This window comes from Podarcis melisellensis (assembly GCF_964234715.1).
Source record: "Podarcis melisellensis genome assembly, chromosome: 3".
Taxonomy (NCBI): Eukaryota; Metazoa; Chordata; class Lepidosauria; order Squamata; family Lacertidae; genus Podarcis; species Podarcis melisellensis.
Window position 1 is genome coordinate 115,594,341 of NC_138530.1, and position 9,593 is coordinate 115,603,933.

Here is a 9,593-nt window from a genome sequence, read left to right on the forward strand (position 1 = left end):
GCCAGGGAAAAGGGGGGGGGGGGAGCTTCACCACTTTGCTGGGGCCGCTCGCTGTCAGCTTGGGATTCATGGGTGGGGTGTCATAAGAGAATCAGGGTCAGAGAGGGGAATAAAGGGAAAATGACCCTAATGATATCATCCTACCCCAAAGTCCCACAACAATAAGAAACTGTGCCTTAAGGAATGCATTGTTGGGAATATGCCATCTTACTGTGTCTTTTCACGTATCATTGAATGTAATATAATGTGTGCCTTTTAATACATCATCTTAATGTAACGTGCCTGTTGCCATTCCTGTGTACAGTACCTCTTTCTCCATGAAGCAATCCTTTTAAAATGTATTCGTGGATGTATCTTTAATGAAATGCCTTACTATGCTGTACTTTTCTGAATGTATCCAAAATGTAGCAACAATCTAAATATTTCAAAATGTATATACTTGACTCAATATTGTATCCAAAAGGCTGCCAAAACTCAATCCACCACACTGCCTCCTACTGGGTCTGCAAACCATACCATGAATACACACAGATATGAGCTCAAAATAAAGCAGTCCTATTTTCCAAAAAGTATGCAAACATCAGGCTATCACACCCGAATTGATAGCAATGCAGAATAGGATTTCACATTAACATTTAAGTCATTTCCTGAACATCTTCTCAAACATCCAGCCTCACATCTGCATGCTGATTATCAGCAGTTGTGGAGGTTTTCCTGTAGATAAAGGAAAAGCCATTTTAAGCAGATCCAAAATTAAATAACACAAAGATCGACACATACCACCTGAGCCCTTCAGCAAATTGACACCTCTAGAAAGTCTTTCAACATCCTGCTTACCTTATGTTAATCCACTCTTCACACCCCTCATATCGTTTCCCCCCACCTCCTTGCTATTGATCTGAATGAAAATCAAAAGGTATAAGAATCAAGGTAGTCCTTTTTTTTCAGGGTCTCTGACTCCATGTCATTGCGTGAGCGGGGACCCTGTTGCAACAGTTTTTTGTGTTGTTGTTTTTTTTCTGTTCTTTCAATAAAGATCAGGCCTTGCTTTTTCCAAATCCTGGTGTGGTCTCTGTCTTTCCCCGACCGGTACAGAGCCTTCATTTGCGCTCCTTCCAAGGTCCTGGTCCTCCTTCTGAGGCAGGGGCCCCTTGGGGAGGCAATTAAATATTTATTTCAGGGGAGGGTGACAAAAAAAATTTCCACAACCCCCTTGCTCTGCTCCTGGCCCAACGCCCTGCATTGCAAGAGGTTTTAAATCCTTTTTAAAATGTGCATGAAGTAAGAACTTTCTGGTGGTGAGATCTATTCCTCAGTGGAACAGTCTCCCTCGGAAGGGTGCGTACTCTCCTTCCTTGGAGGTTTTTATGGAGAGGTTGGATGGCCATCTGTCCTGGATGTTTTAGCGGAGATTCCTACATTGCAGGGGGTTGGGCTCGCTCAAGTTAGAGGAAAGGTTCCAGCCTTGCATGCTCACTTGGGGTCTTTTTCATTCCCAGAGGCTGGGCTAAGGCAGGGAGCGGCTGGTCATTCATCTGGAATTCCCCTGCAGAAACACCATTGAGCAGCTGAGGAATGGCTTTTAAGGAGCGCCTCTCGCCTGCAGATTATTGTGCAATTATGCAGCGTACTGTTTACATGGATTGGATCGGCAGTAGCCCCCTACCCACTGTACAGGTAGACCGCACATGGCCAGGGGGCTCAGTCAGCTCCGACACTGCACCTAGCCTTGCCTGCCGGCCACAATCCCAAATGGCAGCGCTCGGCCTGAATCACATGCATGTTTGGGGGCAAGGGCACAGCCACGGCTCCTCGCCCCCTCCCTCGGCTCAAGACTTGCAAGGTGCCAACTTCATGTAACTAGCAGCAAAGAGTTCTCTGACAATTATTTTCAAAATAAATGCACATGTGTTGTTGTTGTTGTTTAGTCGTTTAGTCGTGTCCGACTCTTCGTGACCCCATGGACCAGAGAACGCCAGGCACCTCTGTCCTCTACTGCCTCCCGCAGTTTGGTCAAACTCATGCTGGTAGCCTCGAAAACACTATCCAACCATCTCGTCCTCTGTCGCCCCCTTCTCCTTGTGCCCTCCATCTTTCCCAACATCAGGGTCTTCTCCAGGGAGTCTTCTCTTCTCATGAGGTGGCCAAAGTACTGGAGCCTCAGCTTCACAATCTGTCCTTCCAGTGAGCACTCAGGGTTGATTTCCTTCAGTATGGAGAGGTTTGATCTTCTTGCAGTGCATGGGACTCTCAAGAGTCTCCTCCAGCACCATAATTCAAAAGCATCAATTCTTCGGCGATCAGCCTTCTTTATGGTCCAGCTCTCACTTCCATACATCACTACTGGGAAAACCATAGCTTTAACTATACGAACCTTTGTTGGCAAGGTGATGTCTCTACTTCTCAAGATGCTGTCTAGGCCTGTCATTGCCCTTCTCCCAAGAAGCAGGCGTCTTTTAATTTCGTGGCTGCTGTCACCATCTGCAGTGATCATTGAGCCCAAGAAAGTAAAATCTCTCACTACCTCCATTTCTTCCCCTTCTATTTGCCAGGAGGTGATGGGACCAGTGGCCATGATCTTCGTTTTTTTGATGTTGAGCTTCAGACCATATTTTGCGCTCTCCTCTTTCACCCTCATTAAAAGGTTCTTTATTTCCTCCTCACTTTCTGCCATCAAGGTTGTGTCATCTGCATATCTGAGGTTGTTGATATTTCTTCCGGCAATCTTAATTCTGGCTAGGGATTCATCCAGCCCGGCCTTTCGCATGATGAATTCTGCATATAAGTTAAATAAGCAGGGAGACAAAATACAGCCTTGTCGTACTCCTTTCCCAATTTTGAACCAATCAGTTGTTCCATATCCAGTTCTAACTGTAGCTTCTTGTCCCACATAGAGATTTCTCAGGAGACAGATGAGGTGATCTGGCACTCCCATTTCTTTAAGAACTTGCCATAGTTTGCCGTGGTCGACACAGTCAAAGGCTTTTGCATAGTCAATGAAGCAGAAGTAGATGTCTTTCTGGAACTCTCTAGCTTTCTCCATAATCCAGCGCATGTTTGCAATTTGGTCTCTGGTTCCTCTGCCTCTTCTAAATCCAGCTTGCACTTCTGGGAGTTCTCGGTCCACATACTGCTTGAGCCTTCCTTGTAGAATTTTAAGCATAACCTTGCTAGCGTGTGAAATGAGTGCAATTGTGCGGTAGTTGGAGCATTCTTTGGCACTGCCCTTCTTTGGGATTGGGATGTAGACTGATCTTCTCCAATCTTCTGGCCACTGCTGAGTTTTCCAAACTTGCTGGCATATTGAGTGTAGCACCTTAACAGCATCATCTTTTAAAATTTTAAATAGTTCAGCTGGAATACCGTCACTTCCACTGGCCTTGTTATTTGCAGTGCTTTCTAAGGCCCATTTGACTTCACTCTCCAGGATGTCTGGCTCAAGGTCAGCAACCACACTACCTGGGGTATACGGGACATCCATTTCTTTCTGGTATAATTCCTCTGTGTATTCTTGCCACCTCTTCTTGATGTCTTCTGCTTCTGTTAGGTCCTTTCCACTTTTGTCCTTTATTATGGAAATCTTTGTACGAAATGTTCCTTTCATATCTCCAATTTTCTTGAACAGATCTCTGGTTCTTCCCATTCTATTGCTTTCCTCTATTTCTTTGCATTGCTCGTTTAAGAAGGTCTTCTTGTCTCTCCTTGCAATTCTTTGGAAATCTGCATTCAATTTCCTGTATCTTTCACCATCTCCCTCACATTTTGCTTGCCTTCTCTCCCCCGCTATTTGTAAGGCCTCATTGGACAGCCACTTTGCTTTCTTGCATTTCCTTTTCATTGGGATGGTTTTCGTTGCTGCCTCCTGTATAATGTTACGAGCCTCCATCCATAGTTCTTCAGGCACTCTGTCCACCAAATCTAAATCCTTAAACCTGTTCCTCACTTCCACTGTGTATTCATAAGGGATTTGACTTAGATTGTATCTTACCGGCCCAGTGGTTTTTCCTACTTTCTTCAGTTTAAGCTTGAATTTTGCTATAAGAAGCTGATGATCTGAGCCACAGTCAGCTCCAGGTCTTGTTTTTGCTGACTGTATAGAGCTTCTCCATCTTTGGCTGCAGAGAATATAATCAATCTGATTTCGATGCTGCCCATCTGGTGATGTCCATGTGTAGAGTCGTCTCTTGTGTTGTTGGAAAAGCGTGTTTGTGATGACCAGCTTGTTCTCTTGACAGAACTCTATTAGCCTTTGCCCTGCTTCGTTTTGATCTCCAAGGCCAAACTTGCCAGTTGTTCCTTTTATCTCTTGACTCCCTACTTTAGCATTCCAATCCCCTATGATGAGAAGAACATCCTTCTTTGGTGTCACTTCTATAAGGTGTTGTAAGTCTTCATAGAATTGGTCAATTTCAGTTTCTTCAGCACCAGTAGTTGGTGCATAAACTTGGATTACTGTGATGTTAAAAGGTCTGCCTTGGATTCGTATCGAGATCATTCTATCATTTTTGAGATTGCATCCCAGTACAGCCTTCGCCACTCTTTTGTTGACTATGAGGGCCACTCCATTTCTTTTACGGGTTTCTTGCCCACAGTAGTAGATATGATGGTCATCCGAACTGAATTCACCCATTCCCGTCCATTTTAGTTCACTGATGCCCAGGATGTCAATATTTATTCTTGCCATCTCATTTTTGACCACCTCCAACTTACCCAGGTTCATGGTTCTTACATTCCAGGTTCCTATGCAATATTTTTCTTTACAGCATTGGACTTTCCTTTCACTTCCAGGCATATCCGCAACTGAGCGTCCTTTCGGCTTTGGCCCAGCCGCTTCATCAGCTCTGGATCTACTTGTACTTGCCCTCCGCTCTTCCCCAGTAGCATGTTGGACGCCTTCCGACCTGAGGGGCTCATCTTCCAGCGTCATAACTTTTATATGCCTGTTGTCTTTGTCCATGGAGTTTTCTTGGCAGGGATACTGGAGTGGCTTGCCGGTTCCTCCTCCAGGTGGATCACGTTTGGTCAAAACTCTCCACTATGACCTGTTCATCTTGGGTGCCCTGCTCGGCATAGTTCATAGCTTCTCTGAGTTCTTCAAGCCCCTTCGCCACGGCAAGGCAGTGATCCATGAAGGGGCACATGTGTTATTCATATTTAGATATCTGTTTTGTTGGAGGTTTTTTTTTTTTCCTTGGGGGTAGAGAATTCTCTGGGGTTTTGTTTTGAAATCGTGGAACACCCAGGCTTAAAAAGTGATAAGTGCATCTGCATTCTTAATCAAAAGATCCAATTCAGATTGATACGGCATTATTTTATTAAAACTGTGAATTATTTTAATGAGAGAGAGAACAATCACAACCCTCTGATAGTTATCCAATTTCCATCTATGTCTGCACAGGATCCCTTCACTGCTCACCAACTATAATAGATATTCACAAAAGGTTCAGTACAAAGCCGGTCCGCTGGCTGCTGCCTTATTCTAAGAAAAGAAGAGAAAAACCGTGGCAGGATCTCCATGAATAAAGTCCCCTACTCTGCAGGAGCAGCAGTGGAAGAGTCATAACGTAGGAACAGAACAAAATTGAGGCCCGCAGATATCAAATCTACCTGGCAATGGGAGAACTACAAAAGAGCAAAGACCTTAGTTGTATTTGCAAAATTGCAGCCAAGCAGTGAATTGCCCTTTGGTTTTATTTCAGAAAACCACTACTATACGTCAACGCAAACGTACCATGGCTGGGAGGGGGGGCATTTCATTAAAGGCGAGGCCACACATCAGAACAAAGCATTGCAAAGGCGTTTTTCTACCCTGCTGGTGCAATCCCCAATGGTTGTAGCCAAAACTATTCGTTGTATCCATAAAAGAGAGGAACTCAAAACAGTGACTTTTCTTTTTGGTTTCTCTGGAATGTTAGAGAGAGCCTGTTTTACAGGCGCGAGGGGCTGGTTCTTGCTCCGTGTGTGCAGAAGAGGCAGGAAAGGGCGAGGGAAGGAGGGAGGCCGGCCACCAGCTTGTGGGTGGATGGGAGAGGGCACTTCTCGTGGCCCACCGACGCCCCTCCCTGGCCCGTCCCTTGCCTCCACTAGCAGCCCGAGTAGGAAGGAAGCGAAGCACCAAGTGGGCAAGCGGGCGATCTGTGGAACAAGGCCTGTCCTGGATGACAGGGCAACCTGCCCATGACTCCCAAGCCTACAGTGAGCCGGGGGAAGGGGGAAGCTTTGCCACTTTGCCAGCGGCCCCGACAGGTGTAGGCTTGGGAGTCGCGGGCAGGGATACGCATGCAGAGTGTCACCCTCCCTCAGGATGTCACCCAGTGTGGCTCGCCCCCAATGCACCCCCTTGCTCCGCCCCTGAGCAGAGCTCCAAGGCCTGGAGGCCTCCAGAGCCAAACAGAAAAAAGCAAAAACCTCCATATAAAAACCTGGCAACCCAAAGGCTGTCTAAAAGACTTCTTCAGCTTCCGGGTCGACGCGATCAGCTAATGGCGGATTCCCTCCGGAGCTCCGGAGGGAATCGGCTTTACTGCAGATGGGTCTTACCGCGACGGTGAGGCGGGGACCCTTAGAAACCGCAGGCGCAGAAGCCTGCGGACTTGGTGACTCGGTGGGCACCTTAAGCGCCCCCTCCGACCCACGAAGAGCCTTTTTAAAGGCTACAGAGAGGGTACGGAGAGTGGCGCGGTGCTGGGAGTAGACCGCTACTGCAGTGAAGCGAAGCCGCGAGCCATGGCTGGAGAGCGCCGACTTTTTTCCTTGAAATTTGGACTTGAAACAATCCCGTGAGTAGAATGAAATTTGGACTCTAAAAATTCTTTATCCTTGAATTCGGTACGACCGGGGGGATGTGCTAAAGGGAAGTCCGCATCCCCTCTTCTACAGAAAGATTTAACGCAAAGATCGGAGAACTAAGGTGGAGAGATTTCTTTTGTGGTATGAGTTAAAAGATAATAATTCCTCGAATTTGACAGAAGAAGATTTGTGCTGGAGAGTAAGAATTGAGTTTTGGAAGTTTTTGTCTAAACCCCCCCCCCCCTGGACCCGGGAGTGCTTTGTGTGTGAGCTGGAGGAAAAGGAACAAGGAGTTTGACAGCTGTCAAAAGAGCTGTCAAACGGGCAGTTAAAGTCAAGAACCTCACTGTTTAACGTCTCTCTGGACTAAATTTGCTAAATTTGAGCTAAACTGTTTGGGAATAAAGAAGTTATATTCAACAAAGTATCAGACTGTTGGGAAAAGGATTACTAAGTAGCTAAAATCCCCCTAGGGGAAACTTTGAAACATTGCAATGGCTGCGGATGGAAAACTACAGGCAGAGATAGAAAGAATGTTCTTTCTTGTGGGAATACTGCAGGAGCAGAGTTTGGCTATGAACAAACAACTGATAACCTTGAACTCTAAACTAAGCAACTCTGCTGAAAGCATAAAGGATTTGACTGAAACAGAAGCCGCAGCTGAACAGGAAGAAACATCTTTGGAACTGGGGGAGAAAGAAGAAGGAGCCATGAAAGTACAGGAGAGTATCAACCCTAAGCCTACACTGTCAGAGCATAAAAAAGATGACTTTGGGAGCACCAACCGGCGAAAGACCCGAAAGAGGAAAGAGGAAGCCCCTGGAACACTTGGAATACTGGAACTGAAAAGAAGCAAGAAATATGATTGGGGCCTACTCTTTGTGTATGGGAAATCAGCGGACATTTTGCAGCAGTTGCTACCAAGTTTTTTGGATGGAAGAAAATTTGATGAGACTGTGTCAGAGCTCCTTCGAGACCTGAGGATCAACAAAGAGGGCTACCAACAAAATCGGCAGAGAGAGACAGACAGAGATTTGAAGGCCTCTGATGTGAGGAATCCAGGCTAAGAACTGTTTTATGGACTTTCAGTTGGGAAGGGACAGAAACCGGGGCAGGGAGGGGAGGGAGAATAGAATAGAACTATAATTTTTTTATGATTTTTTGTTTGTTTATTATGATCTATATTTAGTATATGAAAGGGAATTCGTGGAAGAGAATTTGGGTCGACCTTAGAAAAGAATTTAATAGTTATAAGAAAATTGGTGTAAGATTTGGCCAAGTAATAAGAATTAATTTTTAAAATAACAATAATAGGTGAAAGATGAGAGATAAGAATTTGCGGAGCTAATTGTTGAAATTGGGATGTATGAAGGGAGGGTGGGGGGAAGTCAAGGGGGGGTTAAGAAAGTTATGAATTTATATGTGTTTTGTTTTTGGATTATCTTGGCGTGTAAAATGTGAAAACCTAATAAAAATTATTTTAAAAAAAATAAAAGACTTCTTCAAAAACAACAAAGCTACAGTGCAGTTTTGTCAACAACAGTGTCTACCAACTGCAATGAGCAGCCCATATATTATGTTACATAGCAAATCATTTCTAGCAAATTATTAAACCATCCCTCTGATTTTTCTTCTCCACAACTATTCAAAGCTGTACAATGGATTATTTGCCTTTCAGTTTAATGTTTACTCAAGTGCTTACTTCCACAAACTATTGTCTTCCAGAACAAATTCAAATTCTCTTGAACCTGGCTGCAGACATGTCACCCAGATTATGTATAAATTAATCTGTTATAATGGGAGTAAAGGGCAGCATTCTGAAATTCTTTGGAGTAATCCTTGAACTGCATTCAGGGATGGATATTTCGATGTGCACCAGTATGGACTTCCGGCGAGCGCCAAGGCAGCATGGAGCTTCAGAGGACCACAAGCACAATGGCGCTGCCTGGCTGGTGCCTGCAAGGCCAACCCGGCCACCATCACCACCATGATTTGGGGGTAACCAGGGGTTCCCAATGCGACAACCAATGAGGCCATGAAGAACCCTAAGCTGCCTCCCAGTGGCCTCGACCCCGCTGAGACTGGGAGCATCCCACTGATAGCTGAGTAGAGCTTCGAGGCTTGGAGGCATCCGGAGCCAAACAGAAAAAAAGCAGAAACCTCCAGATAAAAACCTGGCAACCCAAAGGCTGAGACGGTTTAAAAGACTTCTATAAAAACAACAAAGCTACAGAGCAGTTTGGTCAACAACAGTGTCTGCCAACTGCAATGCGCCACCCATATATTATATTATGTAATGTCTCTAGTGAATCATTAAGCCATTCCTCCAATTTTTTTTTCTTCTCCACAACTATTCAAAGCTGTACATTGGATGATATGCCTTTCAGTTTAATGTTTACTCAAGTGAGTGGTGCCCACTTCCACGAACTTATGCTTTCCAGAACAGATTACAATGCTCTTGAACACGGCGAACTCATACCTTAGGATTATCAGTAGAGAGCCGCATTGTGAAATCATTTGCAGATGAAATTATTCAACTTCAATTAGGTACGACAGCATTTGGTTTGAAAGGGTTCAGTATTTCCTGAACTTTCTCCCATTGAAACACTCACACATATTTTTCTTTTTAGAATAGTTTTTTTTCATTTCCATCTTGAAACTGTTCAACATGGTGGCATTAGAGCATATGACATGCAACAATATGAGCAAGGAAGGATAATAACTAAGCAGTACATCCTCTCATAGTGCCTAAATCCATTCCTACAAAGGTTATGGTACCCAGTTAAGACAAAATTCAAAGTATT

General features: G+C 44.8%; 1 long non-coding RNA gene across 1 annotated transcript in view; it reads left to right on the plus strand.

Moving 5' to 3' along the window:
• The window catches only part of LOC309367286, a 119,440-nt gene that overhangs the window by 85,051 nt on the left and 24,796 nt on the right, over nucleotides 1-9,593 (plus strand). The gene's annotated exons all lie outside the window — the stretch shown is intronic.